Source organism: Papaver somniferum, chromosome 1 (assembly GCF_003573695.1).
Source record: "Papaver somniferum cultivar HN1 chromosome 1, ASM357369v1, whole genome shotgun sequence".
NCBI lineage: Eukaryota > Viridiplantae > Streptophyta > Magnoliopsida > Ranunculales > Papaveraceae > Papaver > Papaver somniferum.
Window position 1 is genome coordinate 136,245,263 of NC_039358.1, and position 19,642 is coordinate 136,264,904.

The window sequence follows — 19,642 nt, forward strand, 5'->3', positions numbered from 1 at the left end:
GGTCATTTGGATAAATATTGTCCTAATCTAAGGAAATACACAGGAAGCAAGGCATTAGTTGTAACTCTAAATGAGACCTCTGATTCATACAACTCTGAGGAAGATGACACAACTAATATTGCACTAGTTGTTAATTTAATTCCCTTGTATTCCATTAGTGATTTAACCATTTTAAAAGTGGGCATGTCTTCCGATGTTGGAAATTATCTAATGGTGCAAATGAAAATAAGTCGAAATGCAAAACTGTCTCAAAAACAAGGATTGCTAAAACATACATATGCAATTCCAACCAATCTCCGTAAACTTCGTTAAATCGAGGTAACAAGAGAAGATTCATGAATCATGCTTAACAAGAGAAAATCTCATACTAATACCACATAATCGGTATTAGATTGCATCCTCACCTTGTGTGCCAATTGTGTGTGTGAGGAAGAAAAAATCAAGGAACTTATGTGTAGATTATGGGAATAAAAATCTACTAATTGAAAATATTTTAAAAATATTCATATTTATAGGAACATTATATTTTCGGTAGCATAAAAATCTTTCAAGATTTATAAAGGATTCTTCCCATTCTCGGGTCATTCCTTGTCCGAACCATGAGTAAGGATCCGATGTCTTCTCTTGCAAATGTGCTTGATCTAAAAGAGTTCTTTAAGAATAAGTTTGCACCATCTCTTGATGCTAAGAAACCGGAGAGAAATATCAAAAAGAGAAATTGGCTTAGCAAGAAGGAAAGAGAGAATATACTGAAGAAAGATCAGTGTATTGAGATATTGACACAATTCTGTGTTTAATCTAAGACATGATTACATGTACTTGCAGAGTCCTTCACTAAAACTTCACAACGACAAGAAATTTTTATCAAGCAACAAGATTATCTTATCGAAGAAATTCACAAGCTCAAGATTGAGAGTAATAACCTGTCTTCCTCTAAAACTGATACGAAGGATTAAGTTGCTTATAGAATAAAAATAAGATTAGATTCTTATTTAGAGAAAATAGACATCAATGTATTGATTAATTTCGATATTTTTGTATAAGGTCTATTTTGAATAAAACTATCAATAATATTATGAATAAAATTGTTATTTTATAACTTTTGTTTCATGTGATAGTTTCCAATTGTATTATTTTCGATTGCTAACTCGAGGACGTAGCGCTCATACCAATTTTCAGACACTTTTCAAAAATACTACCCATGAGAAGTCTGATTTTGGTTTTTGTTAATCTTAATATTTGAGCTCATATTGTTTTTACACTTGGTAGGCTTAGAAACCTACGATTATAAACCGCAAGCGCACGACGTCTATAACGCAGACAATGGAAATTAAGTACGGGTTGATCATGTGGGGGGGAGTTGGATTGGTGATACTAAACCTCTAAGTTATACTAGAACTAATTTGGAAACATATGGGCTTGTCGACGCGACTAGTATGAATGATTATACTACACAAACAAGATTAGAAGGCAATTAGAAGGCATTAGGGAAGTCGAATCCACTGCTTAACCTACGCTAGATAATTCAATTATCGAAATTACTCTTGTCATGTTAATGAACATTGATGAATATGCAAGTATATCGTGTATTCAAGGTGATCAAATCTAACTATGGATAATTTAATTACAACAAAATATATTAATCCCTAACATTAGTTGTATTATTACGGCACAACTAATCACATACTAATTAGATCATTTAAACATGGGTTGAAACTTGAAACAACGACATATAAATACTCTAACGACCTAGTTGCATGACATACAAGGTGAAAGTTATGCATTGAAGTTCAAAGATTAAACAATTTCTTAAGCAATTGAGCATAACAAGAACAAATTCATAACCAAAATCATTTAATATTAGATTAGGAGTTTCATCTAAACCCTAGCTAAGAAATTAGAAAATGATTTAAAAATACTAAAAATAAACCTAATTACTGCTTGGTGCACCGACTACTCCGGGCATAATCTCAAAATGCAGATTCCACCCCATTTATATAAATTTTCCCTCAATCTCACCAATCCCATTATACAATAATAAAGTACAAATCAGTATCAGACCGCTGAAAACAACTCACCATGACTAATTTACAGAAAAATCTCTTCAATTGTGTGTTGCTGCCAATATTGTGTCTGCAGAGAAAGCTAATTGACTTTTTTTTTCTCTAGAATTCAAACAACCACCCTACCTAGTGCTAGGTTACTGTGAAGAGAGTGGTAGTATAACTGATTGACAATTGAATGAGAAGTAGGTTTAGAAAATCGGGGAATACAAGAATGAAGCTCGATATTCTGTTGCCGGCTATGTAAGAAAATGGGAAAAAGATCCAGTAGATGGGATGGGTTTCACAGTTCGAGAGAGGAGACAAGCACACACATAGATTTTGTTTCTCGTGAAGGAGATGGTACTCCAGAAAGGTAATAAAAATGTTTATCTTGGTATAGAGCATGATTACCTTGTTTTGGTATAGAAGAATGGAGCTTGGGATTGATTTCCTTTCCATGTAATTTTCCAAACGTGAATAATATTTGAGTTCTGAATTTTGGCCCATGCAAATAGTTCGAGCTTTCTTTCGCTTCTTTTCCACCACTTGTTTTGTTCCAAAACTCACAAAATAGCTCTGACTATGTTCTCCTTTTTCTCATGCAGTTGAAGCAGTACTTCCAATCTTGTCGTGTCCACAACCATCACAAACTCCTAAACACAAACGAACCAAAATAAGCAAATTGGTTCATAGACGAGTAAATACATTATTTGGTATAAAGATATAGAATTAATGCACTTGCGATGCAGTAAATGCCCAGGAAATAATATTAAGTTATGCAATATTATGCACCAATAAGCACTCAATTGCTCCACATAAACCCTCCTCAAGGTCTTGTTTTTCATGCTTCTGTAGTGAGTTATTCAACAATTACGTATTTCCTAACCCGTACTAGTTTTAGATTAATCAACAAATCAATTCAGTTGCGCACCTAAACGATCTACATAAACATTAATATTAGTAAAAACAAGCGATAATCATGTGAAAAACTTCAAAGTAGATTGAAAATGGTAATTTAAAACATGTCAATAACTTCATCTTCAAGCAATCGAAAAGTTAGCTACTCATGTAATGGAGTTCACAAAAATAATTAAAAGAATCAGAGATGTGAAAGAGAACAAATACTCAAAGCAAAGTGTTGTATGTGGAGACGTGTAGAGAGGTGTGTTTTAAATTGTGCCTTGCCTCTCCCTTTTATAGACCAATTTCACTTGCAAATCCTCCAAGGAATAGAATCCTTGTCTGAATAATAACTCCAGTTTCAAACTCCAAGTCTTTGTCAACATCCTTCCATCTACTTTTCCAAATTCAAGTCCAAATCAAATTCTTCATCCAAATTCAAATCCAAATCCAAGTCTTCTAGCCCATCAAACATAGTTGTCGCTGGAATCCGACAAAAGAGTTACATGAATTTTGCTTGTCGGTCATCGGTCAAACTAACGGCTTACCTTTAAGTTAACGTTCAAAATCAAAGGGGGAAATCGTCAGCTGACGAGTCAGCCGGTTTGACTTACCTGACTCGTCTGAGTCTAAATTACCAGGTTAGACTTACCGAGTTGCTGAATCAAATCGTCCGAACAAGATGTTGGCCGAGTTCTGTCTGTTTTCTATTCATTCTCCTGGCCAAGTTCAGGACATTTAAGTTTCTTCTTCCCCATAAAATAGTCATAGTTTTCTTCTTTTTTGAAAAGGAAATTGGTATAATTTTTTTAAGCATGCATATATTTATAGTTTTCATTGATTTGTATTTATTTATTTTATAACATGATTTTGTATAAAAAAAATTATTCATATCAAGTCTTCTCAATATAAAGGATAATGATAAATGATAACGTGGCGTTGCTGAATTCATTTTCACGAATAGTGCAAAAATAGAGCGCCATGTGGCACATAAATTTTAGAAAACCAATAGAAAGATAACTAGATGTCATGATCAATCAGTTTTTGCCTAACAAAATAGATGTGTCTTTTGGTCTGAGATTGTTATCTCACAGAATCTACGAAAGATTCAAGCAAATAACTGTTTGCACATTACATGAGAAGGTGGTTTTCCGTACACGCCCCGAGGCTTTACCGACGTGACTATTCAGTTGTATATAAATAATTATGCTGATTACATAACAAACCTATCACCAAACTCATCTTCTGTCGATGTTTTTTGAAGGATGTCAAATACCTTCATCAGCACAACGATGTTACTCTCAAAAACAGACATTATTTGTAAGTCAACTTCAATTTTCCTTGGACATGGTTTCTTTTTCATCACGCGCGACTTTGGAAACACGTTTTCGTTTTTTGGCTTTCGGTTTTTCTCACTTTAATATTTCCTCCATCTTTACAGTTGCAGAACCATTGAAATCGATACTTAAAAAAAAAGAAACGTGATTAAAGATGTCGATGTAAACTGTGAAGGTTACATTTCACGGTTGAAGTTCGGAATTTACTGTTGTGATAGCAAGTGATAGAAAAGTATTCATGGTAAGATGCATCCTATCACATAACACAACTAATTATATCAAGTGTCAAATATTATTTTTGTTCTTTGCAAATTTTTATATAAGCTAATTTATTGAATTAGTCTTAAATTTTTATTATCAACTGCATATGAAGGTATTTGATAGGATGCATTGTTACTTAATAAGGACATACCTATGATCAACTTTCCCTCCACATCAGTAAATGGCGTTATTCAAAGTTAGTACTGACAATAAAGTGTTTGAGAAAATGACTGCCAAAAACGTGTGGAATGGTTGTCATATGAATTAAGAGAACTTTTTGAAGCTTTATAAGGCTTTGTCGACTTTTAGGTTAAATACTAAGGTTTTAAGTTTGCGAGAAATTTAAGAGTAGCAATCGGGGTTTCGCTAAACATATATCCCGACAATCAAGTGTAACTTCCAAAGGTTTTGTTGGTAATTCATGGAGGTTAAGAACATCTATCGATCCACCTCTGAAACTTATGCCAGTGTGCCAAGTTTATGACAACCAGAATTAAAGTGAATCAAAATATTGAGTTGGATATTTTTCTTACCAAGTTTAATTATCATTGTGATTTTCTGCTTAGTTGGAAACTGCTTTTACATAGTTGTTTAAGTATCCTTACAGGTATGTAATCAGTTGCTTCATAATACTAATCGACTAATTGTAAGCAAGTTTTATTTGTAATCTCTCTTTTTAGCATAAATATTGTTTGATAGAAGAACTATAAGACATGTTGGATATGGCATATGTTACCTCTTTTTATTTATGTTTTGTGTTCAGCAATGGCTGATGTCTGGCGACATACCATAAGGGGCAAAAAGACAATACAGACTACAATTCTGTGTGGTGAAGAAGTTTCAATAGCGAGATTTAGAGCATTAAGTCAGCTTTCGGTTATCTTATTACTCAATAAAGGCTTCAAAAGTATTATGGTTATGTCGATTATGTAACTTTGAAATATGATTGCTCCTGCCACTTTTTGAATGAAAAAAACATGGATACGTCTTCTAAGAGGCTTGAAAAAATAATGGTTGAAAATGTTAAATACTCCAAAGTCAAACAATATATGAGAGAACAAATTGGGAGTACCTATTTCTGCAGGTTTATACTCCATAGACAATAGTGATAAACAAGTTTTGAATGCCAATTAGAAAATTCGATATTAAATCCATTCGTTATGCAAATACTATAATATTTTTCTTTTATTACTACTCTTTATGTTACTTTGTATACTCGTCAAAAACTTACATAATAATTGTGTGCACATATTTCATCATCAAACACGTGTATATAGGAACATACGTGGAGAGCATGCGGACAAAGTCATCAAAGCATGATGACATGTGCCCACAGCCAAGATGCCCATCCCGCCGACGTTGGATCTTTGCCCGAACAAATCTAAGGGCAGAAGTTAAAGGATGTTCCGGTAACACGTTGTACTGCGGAGCACCAAATAACTCCCAAAGAGTTACTTTATCTCATCCCCAAAAGAAGTCAAGATCAACGATGGAGAGAAGATGTACTGACATGGACGCGACAGAGGCAGAGAACACTTGCCTGACACGAGCAGGCGCCTCAACTACCCGCATTAAATACTCTGAGCAGCATACGTGTCGATCAACCCGTGGAACGAACGAGGATGACTCTGCGTGATGAAGTTACGAACGAAGACCCCTGCGTGATGGACACAAAACACAAGAAGATAAGGTTCCAACGGCCTTCAGAGATGGATCCCACACTCTAACCCTATAAATACCCCCTCTCCACCAAGAGTAAGGGGATCGAGAAAACTGGGGAAGGAGAGAGAGAAAAGATTGTAAGTGTAAGTTAGTCCTTTACAATAGATAAACCTATGTAAACTACAAAGTCACTCGACTATCTTTGTAACCATCAAGTACATAGTGAAACAACAACCCCGTGGATGTAGGCCTTAGTGCTGAACCACGTAAATCCCGGTTTCATTTACACTTCAGCACTTTATTTTTGTCTAACGCTTCATGAGTTTTACTTTTATGCTTCGTTTTCTTTATCTCCCCTTGCGTAAACGCCACTCGCAGTATTCTTAGATGAGGCTATGATAAACCCGAAGGTTTTGAGCCAAGGAATCAATGCCATTGTATTATCAGCACGAGTTGGTGCCTAGAGTTTGAATATTGTTTGTGAACATATAGATGCCTACGTGATTTACGTGTTCACAATTTGGCGCTAGAAACAGGGACTTCGTCCCGGTAAAAGATTTATCTTATCCTGTGATTTCATAATTAAATTAGCGTAAGATTGCTCTGCTTCATTATCTTTAACAATATTTATCTTTTATTAACTTTGCCATGTTCAAAAACGCACCCGTTGTCTTCGGTACTACCGACAGTATCGTCGTTTACTGGTTAAAAGATTTATTACTTAGATCCACGGATCTACATCTCGTACGGACCTATCTTTCCGTTGGGTTTTCGTAAGTTTTCAAAGGATTTACGTGCAGTTTTAAAAAGGGGTTTTCTCGCGTTTCCTCATACTTTCAATGAATCCGCACTTTTAATAAGAATTTAATCCATATACTTTAACTCATGTTTGAGTCAAATGGGCTACCCTAAGAATTCTCTGTGGCCCTCGGGCAGTTTCTCCCTGTCGTGGAATTAGGAATTTTCGCAAACTAACCCGATCCGCACGGACATTTTGTTTCCCGCTGTTTGAAATTCCCTTGTGCAGAAAGATGCAAGAAGTAGGAAAATCCAGAGCCACGTCGAAGGAAGCACCGAGGACAACCCCGGTCATCACCCGGAGCAAGGAGACAAAGCCAAAATGACCAGTCAGAGACAGGACACTGCGGAAATCACTTCGCCTATGAATGCTAATTCCGTTGCAGTCGCGGCCCTCAGAGCAGCGGCAACAAAATATAATACGACAGCGGCAGTCCCGAAGACTACGGAAGCCGTGAAAACTCTTGCTAAGAATCAATTTCACCAACCAAAGAAAGGGTGGATGAATCCAGAACGTACCAACCCGCGCCCCGCCAACCTTCGGAATGCCATCAACCAATGAGCTGAATCAAACTGTGCAGGTGGCTCTAACACCGCAGATGGGCACTCCGCCCGATCTGGGAATGCCAACAATCGAAGCTGAACCTCCCCCGCCTTTAGTACAAACCATAGAAGAAGGCGGCACGGTGGCCGTAATAGCACGAGCTGGGACTCCCAATCAAGGGTCGAACCAATCAGACCGATTGATGGCCGAACTTGAAGAATTGAAGAAAAGCCAAAAGGTTTACGCGGATGTGTGGCTTTGTTGGCCAGAGAAAACCAGGATTTAAAAGACCGGATTGCCTTAAGCACAAAGACGAGCCAACAACTCGATGAAGCAAATTCAAAGGCACCCGAACCAAACCGAGACCGAAGAGTCATCGTAGCGGCCAATGGAAACGCGGCCAGAGGAAGTAGCGCATCCGACCCAGATTATAACGATGGAGAGTCAAGCTATCACGAGCAGAGGAATGTAGGGCACCACCGCGCGATGGAAGAGCTGCGTGATGAAATGATGGCAGAGATCAGGCAATTAAAAAGTAGACAAGGCGGAGGAAGGTTGGAAGAAGTCATGAGAGAGGCTAACTCCACACCCTTAACTCATCGCCTGGCCAACACACCTATTCCACTCAAATGCCCTGTCCCGACATTCGAATGCTATGACGGATCCAGCGATCCCGCTGCACACATTCGGTATTATAACCGTGTACTGGCTAGATGGAGCCAGAACGACGCAGTACTCTGTAGATACTTCCCATCGAGTCTGAAGGGATCGGCATTGTCTTGGTTTGATAATCTGCCGCCAAACTCCATCCACTCCTACGACCAACTCGCAGAAAAGTTCTTAAGAACTTACATGTACAACAAGGCTGTTAATACTGGAATGGATAAGCTTTTTCACTGGCAATCGGTATAAGGAAACCACGAGGGAATACACCAACAGATGGCACAAGGTCTGCCAAGCCATAGGAAGTGTGGACCCGGTGGTAAGTATCAACTGCTACAAGTGGGGATTAGACCGAATGAGTCCACTCTTTGTTGAGATTCATGGAAGCGTGCCCAAGACAGAGGGGGATCTTCGAATAATTATTGAAAAACACGCTCGTCTTGAAGAAATCCAGCGTGAAAACCCGAGGGCGTACCCACAGAGAACTCACCGTACAATTCCGCAGAACAAACCACTGGAACCAAAAGGAATTGCTCGGTGGAACGACCCCACGAAGATAGGAAAGAACGAAGGGACGAAAGGCGAAAAGACGATCGGAAGTTCGAAGATCAAGTTTACACAAAGCTCAATGCTAGCTATGCTCGGATCCTGCGAGAGGTCAAAGGAAGGGAAAATCTGGAATGGCCATGGTCTAAGGGAAAACAACCCCCAAGAACCGAGAAATCCAAAGATTACTGTGAATACCACTGTTTCAACGGGCACCAGACCGAAAAGTGTAAAAACCTCAAAATAATGATCCAGAAATTGATTGATGCGGGCGAGCTCAAACATTACATACGAAAGGATGTCGCAGAGGATAGATCTAAACGAACCAAGCCAGTCCAACTTCCAGAAGGGAACCGCACAATCAACACCATCTCATGTTCTGAAACCGCAGGGCCCTCACTTACAGCACAGATAGGAAAGAGGTTACGGAAGCAGTTCGAGGACCGATGCGAATTGTATAAGATCGATGGGATAGAGGTGGACGAACATGAAGAGTGGATGGACTCACCTATTATCTTCGATGCTGAAGATATCGACGAAGATATGGAAGACCATAACGACCCCTTGGTCCTCACACTACCCGTGGCTGGATGTAACCTTAAAAAGATCCTCATAGACGGGGGGAGCTCAGTGAACGTTCTATTCTACGATGCATTCAAACGAATGAAGCTCCATGAAGAACAGCTAATGACCTCTTATTACACCATCTACGGATTTAATGGAGCACCCACGAAGCCCTTGGGAGACATCGTGTTGCAGGTTGACGCTGGACCCATGAAAGTAGAAACACGGTTCAGCGTAGTACGCCCCGTCCCCCTACAATGCCATCATTGGACGAAAATGGTTACATAAACTCAAGGGGGGGGCAACGTACTACCAATATCTCAGATTCCCTACACCTGAGGGAGTAATGGAAATCAAGGGAGATCGGGTCTCTGCAAGAGAGTGCCAAGCCACTCAGGATCGCATCAACAACGAACAAGAAAAGCAACACAAAACCCGAAGACTTAAAAATAAAGAAGCTGCGAAAGAGAAGGCCATAGACCAGTTCCTCAAGGAAACTACAGGAAGGGATTTGACCAAAGATGATAATGTCCGGAACACAGAGACAAGTACTTCAGCAGCCAACGCTGGACAGAAACATACCAAGTAGCAATTAAAGAACGCCCCAGTCCTCGGGGATCCGAAGCCGGTTTTCACGCCAGTAGAGCCCGTAAAAGAAATCAACATAGGAACGGAGGAAAACCCGAAGATGATCAAAGTAGGGACCATAATGGACGAAAAGAGAGAAGATTCCCTGACCAAGTTACTTAAAGAATACGCAGATGTATTCGCCTGGAAATTAGGAGATATGCCTGGGATTGACCCAAAAATAATCCAACATGAGCTGCGCATCAAACCAGGCACGCCACCTTTCAGACAGAAAATAAGAAAAGTCGCGCCGGAATATCATAAGGCAGTGGAAAAAGAACTTCGAAAACTACTAGACGCAGGTTTCATCAAGGAGGTCAAGTACCCTACGTGGATCTCCAATATGGTCGTCGTTCCTAAGAAAAATGGGGGGGTTAGGATATGCATCGATTTCACTAACCTCAACAAAGCATGTCCAAAGGATAGCTATCCATTGCCAAGCATAGACCAGCTGGTAGAAGCAGTAGAAGGATATGAAGAACTGTCATTCATGGATGGACATTCTGGCTACAACCAAGTGGCCCTGGCAGAAGAGGATCAGCCACACACAGCGTTCTACACACCACATGGTCTTTATTGCTACACTAGAATGCCTTTCGGACTTCGAAACGCAGGGGAACATACCAAAGAATGGTCGATGCTATTTTCAGGCCATGGATTGGAAGCACCTTAGAAGTCTACGTTGACGATATGCTCGTCAAAAGCAAGCTGCGCAAAGATCACCACAAGGATCTGAGAGACATCTTCGAAGCAATGAGGAAACACCGCATGAAAGTAAATCCAGAGAAATGTACTTTCGGTGTCACCTCAGGGAAATTCCTCGGGTATTTGGTAACAAAAAGGGGCATCGAGGTAGACCCAGTGAAGATTCAGGCCATAGTAGAAATGCCATCCCCAAAGAATTTAAAAGAAGTTCAGAAGCTCAATGGGTCCATAGCAGCCTTGGGCAGATTTATTGCCCGATCTTCGGACAAATGCAGACATTTCTTCAATATTCTCAAAAAAGGGAGCAAGTTTGAATGGACCGCAGAATGCGAAGAAGCCTTCCAAAAAATCAAAGAACACCTAGCTTCGATTCCGATGCAGAAGCCGGATCCTGATGAGGTTTTGGCATTATACATAGCAGCAACCGAAGACGCAGTCAGCGCAGTGTTGGTCAAAACCAATACGAAGATAGAACAACCTATCTATTACGTCAGTAAGACCCTCAATTCTGCGGAAAGGAACTACACAAAGATCGAACAGCTTATCCTAGCATTGGTATGGGCTACTCAAAAGCTGAGAACCTACTTCCTAACTCACTTCGTCCGGGTCCCATGCAAAGCACCACTGGAAGCAGTCCTCAAAAGCGCGGGAAAAGTGGGCAGAATAGCCAAGTGGAACACCCACCTGGACCAATTCAACATCATTCATGAAATTCAACATTCTCGAAAATCCCAAGTTTTGGCGGATTTCTTAGCAGACCTTCCCCTGGACAACGACGATGAGATTAAGGGAATACCAGAAGCCGAGGAAGAAAGCAAGGATCCAATGGATATCCTCGAACCCTCGAGTCAAAGACAATGGGAAGTCTTCGTCGACGGTTCCAAAAATAAGGAAGGAGCAGGAATAGGCATTGTCATCACCACCCCAACCGGAGAAAGGATTGTACAGGCACTCAGGTTAGAATTCAAAGAGCATACCAACAACATCGTCGAATACGAGGCAGTCGTACATGCCCTCCGAATAATAATAGATGGGTAGCCGACGTAAGACTAACAAGTGATTCACAGCTTGTCATACGGCAAATAGGGCTCGAGTACAACGTGTACGATGACACCCTCTCAGCTTACATGGCCTTGGTCCAAACATTGGCGTCACAAATTCCGAACATCAAGTTCCGGCACTTATGCAGAAGGGATCTCAGGCACGCAGATGCCCTGGCATATATATCATCCATGCTGAAGGACGAAAGCATCGAAGCTATTAAAATAACAAGGGTATACGAGCCTTCGATTACACCTCAATTCTCCTTCGCTACCAATCAAGATACAGTGGAAGAAAATACCGAAGACCAGGAGAGGACATCCATAACGATTTCGACGAAGATATCCTGTCAAGAGCAAATCAAGACGAAGACTTCAGCAACGAAGATGATTGGAGAACGGTGATCCATGCGTTTCTCGAAAAGGGAAGTTTACCCGCGGACCATAAACAGGCTAGGAAAATACTCTCCAAAGCAGGAAGATATGATCTTCGGGATGGGGTCCTGTACAAGAAATCCTTCCTCGGACCGTTACTACGTTGCTTATCTCGAAAAGAGGGGCACCGAATTCTAAATGACATCCATTATGGGGACGCAGGGAATCATAGCGGTATGAGATCACTAGCCGACAAAGCCAAAACGCAAGGATATTACTGGCCCACGATGATACAGGATGCCGCAAGAATGTCCCGACGATGCGAAGAATGTCAGCGTTTCGCCAAAAAGATACACGCGCCAGCAACAATGTTAAATTCTGTAGATAGCCCATGGCCATTCGCAAAATGGGGCATAGATATCGTCGGGCCTTTCATCGAAGGATCAGGGAAAAGACGATTTTTGATAGTAGCCACGGACTACTTCAGTAAATGGGTGGAAGCTAAAGCCTTAGCTAGGATCAGAGACGTGGATGTGTTTACTTTCATATTCCAGAACATCATCTGCAGGTTCGGCATACCAGCAGAAATCGTATCCGATAATGGTAAGCAATTACAAGGGAAAAACATAGACATGCTCTTCGATGCTTTCAAAATAAGGAAGAACAAATCCACCCCTATATACCCTCAAAGCAACGGACAAGCGGAAGCCACCAACAAGACCCTCGCCCTTATCCTCAAAAAACAATTAGACGAACATAAGGGGCGGTGGTGTGAACAGTTACACAATGTGTTATGGGCATACAGGACAACGCGAAGATCTGCCACTGGGGAATCCCCGTTTCTTCTCACTTATGGAGCTGAAGCAGTCATCCCTACAGAGATACTCATGCCAACCACAAAGACCGAAGCGTGGGAGAAAAATCTCACAACAGACATGATGTTAGAGAGATTGGACGACCTAGAAGAAAGAAGGGAAGCAGCATTGCAGAAGATGGAAAATTACCAACGAAGACTTGCAAGGGAGTACAACAAAAAAGGTAAAGCTTCGGAATTTTGTAGAGGGGCAGTATGTGTTGAGAACAATCCCACAGTATCAACGAGAGAAGAGATGGGGAAAGTTAGCACCTACGTGGGGAGGACCTTTTATAATACACGATATTGCGGGAAGCGGTTCCTACTACCTTCGTAATCTGAAAGGCGAAGTCCTCCGACATCCTTGGAATGCTAAGTGGCTCAAACCATACTTCCCATAGGGGCAACGCAGCCTTGCAACTGCGTGAAGGGTACCAGAAGAAGAAGGGAGCGTGACCACTCTACATGTTTCTATCTCTGGACGAGGAATTGCAGGCCTCAACCTATCAATCAAACAAGCTTTCTATATATCAACTAAACCTATCGACAATATTGGGGAAAGTAGTTAATCTACAATCTCTCAGGGCTCCCCCGTCAGTGTCCATAAGTGTAAGACCAGGGGGAAGGCACCCAGCAGAAAGAGATACCCAACCAATCTTAAGGCAACGGGTCGACGGAATGGGTGTATGTAAATTTTTTAACCCCATATCCTAGAACGTTGCCTCGGCCCCCACCGTCTGGGAATCCTCTGGCCAAGGGTTCGCCAGCGGGGTGACAGGTCTCAAGCCGATCACGAAGGTACCTCCCTTCGGGATCGCACCCAAACACTTCAAATCCTCTTTATTTTTAGAGTCTTTCATCACAATGACTAAAATAAAACAACAAACTGATATTGCAGGTATATCAAAAAAATGATCCATTTCATAAAGGTTGGTTACAAAAAGCGACAAGGCCATGGATTGTAAATATACACATCCAAAATTTACAAGGAATACACACCAAAAATATTCTCTTTTCACCAAAAATTTACAAGGAATCTCAACGGAAGGATAACGATGCTGCGGTCTCTACTTAGAAGAGGCCACCACATCAGCAGGATTGTTCCGAAGAGTTGAAGGGACGCTCCCACCAGACGAGGGTCCCGAAGAGCCAGGCAGGGAAGCAGGCACTGGACGACGTGGATAGCTTTTCACAAGGCCATGCTCGGTCTTAAGGCCAAGCTCAATCTTCTCCAGCATCTTGTTTGTCTCCTCAGCCAATTGACACCGAGCCTTGTGCTTAATAACTATCGTCCGCTGTTGGGCTTGGGATAACAATGAAGACAGACGATTCACTTCTTTAGAAGCTGCACCAACGGCCTCTTCGCGGGACGCCGCCAAACTCTTAAAATGATTAGTCTGTTCTTCCTGCTGCGTTAAGGAAGATTGAGCCTTTTTAAGCTTTTCATTTGCAACGCGGAGTTGTCCCTCGAGCTCTGAAAAAGACAACACAAGGGAGTTAGCACAGTAAAGACACAATCACACTCGATGAAATAGAGTTATACCTTCGACACAAGCCGAAGCCTCTTCATACTCATTAACAACCGCATCTCGCGCTTCATCAAGATGGTCATATTCCGCGGATAATTTCTTATAATCTAGTTGAAGGTTGGTGAGAGTAAATTGACTGGCATCTAATTCTACCTGCTTCATCGAATCCATGTGACGAAGGTGGTCGACCTCTTTGTTTATCTCTGATACCCCCTTGCTCAATCTGTACATACACACTTCAAGATTTCTCTCAGACTCAGCCTGACGAGCTACTTCAGCGCGGGACGCGGCAAGGGCCTTGCTTAGAGCATCGGCTTCGGCACGGGCATTGTCCCTTTCTCTGGCAAGACACACACACTATCCTTAACTCCTGGAAAAGGGAGGGATCGAGCCTTTTGTAATTCCTCTTCCAGAAGTTGTATCCTAGACTCCAACAAGGAAGTACGCTCATGGGATTCCCGCAAATTCTCACGTGTCCACAACAGTGTACCGTTGAATAAAGCACGGTCATGGTTATACAGATTCTGCATATCAACTATCTGAACATGCCTTGCGCGCCATACCTCAGCCCGAGCGTCCCACTTTTTGGCTTCGCTTTTAATTTTCTCAACAAGCTCTTTGATACGAGATTTCTGCCGTGCCCTTTCATTGCGGAGCCATATCAGCTCGGGGATGCCACCCACTGAAGATAGCGTGGGGAGACTCAGACAGAACACCCTAAGTAATGAAGGAATTATGACACATTGCGAGGGAAAAAGAGGAAAAAGAGCCAAACCTGTGAAAGCTGAAACTTGGCGGCCGCGAGTTTGTTCTAACTCGGCGCGAACGACTGCAAGCTCTGAACGAAGACCAGCCTCCGCTTCACCCAGCTTTTCTTTCTCTTTGAGGTTTTTCTTCAGCTCTTCAATTTCCACCTCAGCCGCAGATAATTCCTTTTCTCTGTGACGAAGCTTAGCCTCGAGCTTCAGAGATTTCGCTTTGAAGAACTGATACAACGTGGTTACAATGCTCACTCCTCATCATCTACACATCAAGACGACAAACATTATTTTACCGAAGAATTCGATCGTCACGAAGAAATATGTACGAAAATTTACCTCCAAGACACGCTGCTGAGGAAAGCCATATTGATACCCGTCGGCTATGGCCATCATATCCGCAACGGAAGAAGGAGGCTCAGACACAAGGGTAGCTTCGGGAACACTCAAATTTCTTCCCCAGGCCTCAGATACCCGCGCCTTGGAAGACATTTCCATCATACGACGGGTATACGCATCAGAATCCTTTTCACCAGTAATAACCGGGGCGGGATGAGGGACAAATAGCAGATCCTTTTTCTTGAGCCAATCCATTATGGCGTCCTCACCCTCAGATGTCGGCGAATGAGGAAGATCCGCGGCAGGCGAATCAATCACCGACTTCCCCTTTTCTGATACGGCCCCTTCAGCACAAATGTCGGCACCAACATGCGCACCATGCTCCTCCCGCCACCATCCTGAACAGCAGCGTCTTCGTTATCAGCAACCCCGAGCACATCCCAATCGTCATTGGGGGAAAGTAGAGAGAAGTCCTCAGGAAAATCGAGGGCATCGTCGAAGAACTCCCCTGTGGAATACATCCGGTCAAAAGAAAACTCTTGAGAAAGGGTGGGGAGAGTATCCGCGGCATCACCAGCAGGGACAGAAATATCACCATTAACACCGCCATCAGCTACCACGGCGTTGTTTCTCCCTTCATCACCATCATGACCCGCACGGACCTCTTCTTCGACATTGAGAGGGGAAGTATCAGTACGTTCCTCCCCATCTGTAATCTCCTCATCCTCAGCAAACTCTTCGTTCACCGGACTGGTAACTTCTTCATGAGCCTCAGCCTCACCCATCACAATGGTAGAAGACTGCTTCGACTTAATCTTTTTCTTCTTCGACACCTGAACCAACACCACAAAAAGAGTTATTTTTCCCCGAACAGTTGAATTTCTAAAGAAGGAAAAGCGCAGCTAGAAACCGCATACCTGGGCAGTCGAGGCACTCCTCGGTGGAAGTATAGCACCAGAACCTTCCTCCTCGTCTCCCTCAACGACGTCAAGGGCATAAGGAAAATTCATACCTGAGAAGTTTAAACGCCAGGGACAGAAATCTCCATAACGAGCAGGAGGAGATTCACGTGGCCTGCTACTCTCAGTAGGACGCCAACCGCGTGGACCGGGAATCCAACCGTACGCCCAAGGACCAACAACTTCGATAACGGTAGCGTGCCACTCGTAGTCATGGTCGCGCTTGATCCTCTCGCGTGCCGGAAAAAGTTTCCGCTGACTAGACCCTTCCGTGCCGGGAACATACTTCAGCTTGGCATCGCTGACCTCATTTAACAGACGAATTTCGCCCCGAGGAGCAGCGATTCCGAAGGCTAACACTCCACGGCTTACGGTTCCTACTATTGACGTAATCACCGAAGGAGTTATTGAAATTCTCAGGAGTATACCATTCCTTCTCCGCGGGATTGGGAACGTAACAAGTCATTGTCGTCTCTCCCTTACTCCGCAGATAGCACTCCCTCAGTGCACGGAGATAATTCCCCGATAGTTGCGATACAGAACGGCTGTGAGTATTGGTGGAAGAGCCTTCACGACTAGCAAGCACATCATAGTAGAAGGAATCACCTGACTTGTACAACGGCAGCATAAGACCAGCTTCGAACGCTCCAACCGTAGTCAACAAATGAAATTCATCGAACTCATACCTTGAGATAAGCTCATAAGTAATATCATCCTCAGGGGCATAGAAACGAACCTCGAAGGCTTGAAGCTCATGCTTTTCCTTGAATATTTCGAGATCAATATGCTTGAACGTTACTTTTTTCTTGCTGACCGAAACGCTGCGTATCAATGGGGCAGCCTCATCCTCCTCGGCGGGACCGGATGAACCAATGAAAGCCTCGGAAGCCTTTCTCTTCAAAGAAGGATTTTTTGAAGACTCAGCCCTCGGAACACCACCTTTGGTATTCTTCCCTTTAAAAGAACTTATAGGAGGGGGGCAGATGACGCTCGGGCTCTACAGAACGTAGAGGAGGAACATCAAAAGCGACAGCACGAGTCGGTGGCTGCGTACTCCTAACATCATCACGAGGACGAGACACCGCGCGATCGACAACTTTCGAGACCCAGAAGGATTTGTCGAAGGAACCTCTTCCCTAGAAGATGAGGCCTTCGCCCCAGAAGAAACTCGATTTCTACGAACATCATCTTGAGACTCTCTACGCGGAGGAGATCTCGATAGACCAGAACCAGGAGTCTGATAAGGAAGCCGCGGACGGTCAGACATGGCTGCGAAAAGATTAATCATAAACAAGTCAAAAACAAACACAAGGACATCATAAGATCAAAAAAACCACATAAATAGCAATCCACACACGATAACGCAGAAACCCTAAAATTAGCATACATGCTCGAAACTCCCTAAATCACTACCCTGAAAGGCTCAAGCAAAACAATGGCCTCCTTGATTTAAGACGAAGAACAGGGGCAAACTAGCATGCAAGCATTAAAAGAAGTTCTTCATCACAAACAAGGGACAACAGTAGCAGAAAATTTACAAATCAACATAGCGTAAAACAGTGGAAACAAAGAAAAGAAAAAACTTACCAGCAAAAACAGCAGCAGAAAGAACAAATCAGAAATAAAGAGGAGGCAAGTGTGATTAATGCTAAGGCGGAGAGAATTTAAGGACTGGAGAATGAAGATTGACAGAGAATTTAAATGAAGACTGACAGAGAATTTAAGGGCTGAAGAACAAGGAATGGAGAGCAAGGAATGAAGACGGAGAGAATGAAATTAATTTTTCTCTCTTCCTTAATATACTCGAAAGAAATAGGAGGAAGTTAAGAGAGGAATGGGAAACGTGACCATTAAATGAGCAATTAATGCACGAATAAAGAAACATGCCCAAGTATCTAGGAGAAGTTATTAGGAGAGAGGAAGAATATGTAACGACTATTTTCTTCAATGCTCCCGCTAAACACTCAAGCCCGAAGAAAATGGGCGAATTGTGTGCACATATTTCATCATCAAACACGTGTATATAGGAACATACGTGGAGAGCATGCGGGCAAAGTCATCAAAGCATGATGGCATGTGCCCACAGCCAAGATGCCCATCCCGCCGCGTTGGATCTTTGCCCGAACAAACCTAAGGGCAGAAGTTAAAGGATGTTCCGGTAACACGCTGTACTGCGGAGCACCAAATAACTCCCAAAGAGTTACTTTATCTCATCCCAAAAGAAGTCAAGATCAACGATGGAGAGAAGATGTACTGACATGGACGCGACAGAGGCAGAGAACACTTGCCTGACACGAGCAGGCGCCTCAACTACCCGCATTAAACACTCTGAGCAGCATACGTGTCGATCAACCCGTGGAACGAACGAGGATGACTCTGCGTGATGAAGTTACGAACGAAGACCCCTGCGTGATGGACACAAAACACAAGAAGATAAGGTTCCAACGGCCTTCAGAGATGGATCCCACACTCTAACCCTATAAATACCCCCTCTCCACCAAGAGTAAGGGGATCGAGAAAACTGGGGAAGGAGAGAGAGAAAAGATTGTAAGTGTAAGTTAGTCCTTTACAATAGATAGACCTATGTAAACTACAAAGTCACTCGACTATCTTTGTAACCATCAAGTACATAGTGAAACAACAACCCCGTGGATGTAGGCCTTAGTGCTGAACCACGTAAATCCCGGTCTCATTTACACTTCAGCACTTTATTTTTGTCTAACGCTTCATGAGTTTTACTTTTATGCTTCGTTTTCTTTATCTCCCCTTGCGTAAACGCCACTCGCAGTATTCTTAGATGAGGCTATGATAAACCCGAAGGTTTTGAGCCAAGGAATCAATGCCATTGTATTATCAGCACGAGTTGGTGCCTAGAGTTTGAATATTGTTTGTGAACATATAGATGCCTACGTGATTTACGTGTTCACAATAATCAAATTTGTATATTTTATTGTTGTGGATAGATCTAGAGAAATATATGGAAAATATTTATGGTGGTGGCTAGAGGAAATTTAAAACCTTGAACCTAATAGTAGTGTGGATGTCTTTTATTTGATTAGCAGTACTCAAATTCAAAAAGGTATGAAGATATTGATGAATGCCTCATTTTGTAGAAAAATATTTTCTGCGACAAAAGA

General features: G+C 42.3%; 1 long non-coding RNA gene across 1 annotated transcript; it reads left to right on the plus strand.

The window, feature by feature from the left end:
• The first annotated feature begins 4,062 nt into the window (after positions 1–4,062).
• Positions 4,063–5,539, plus strand: LOC113332951. Its single transcript, XR_003351730.1, has 3 exons — positions 4,063–4,265; positions 4,387–4,523; positions 5,307–5,539. It is a non-coding gene; the product is annotated as an uncharacterized LOC113332951 (long non-coding RNA).
• The last annotated feature ends 14,103 nt before the right edge of the window (positions 5,540–19,642 follow it).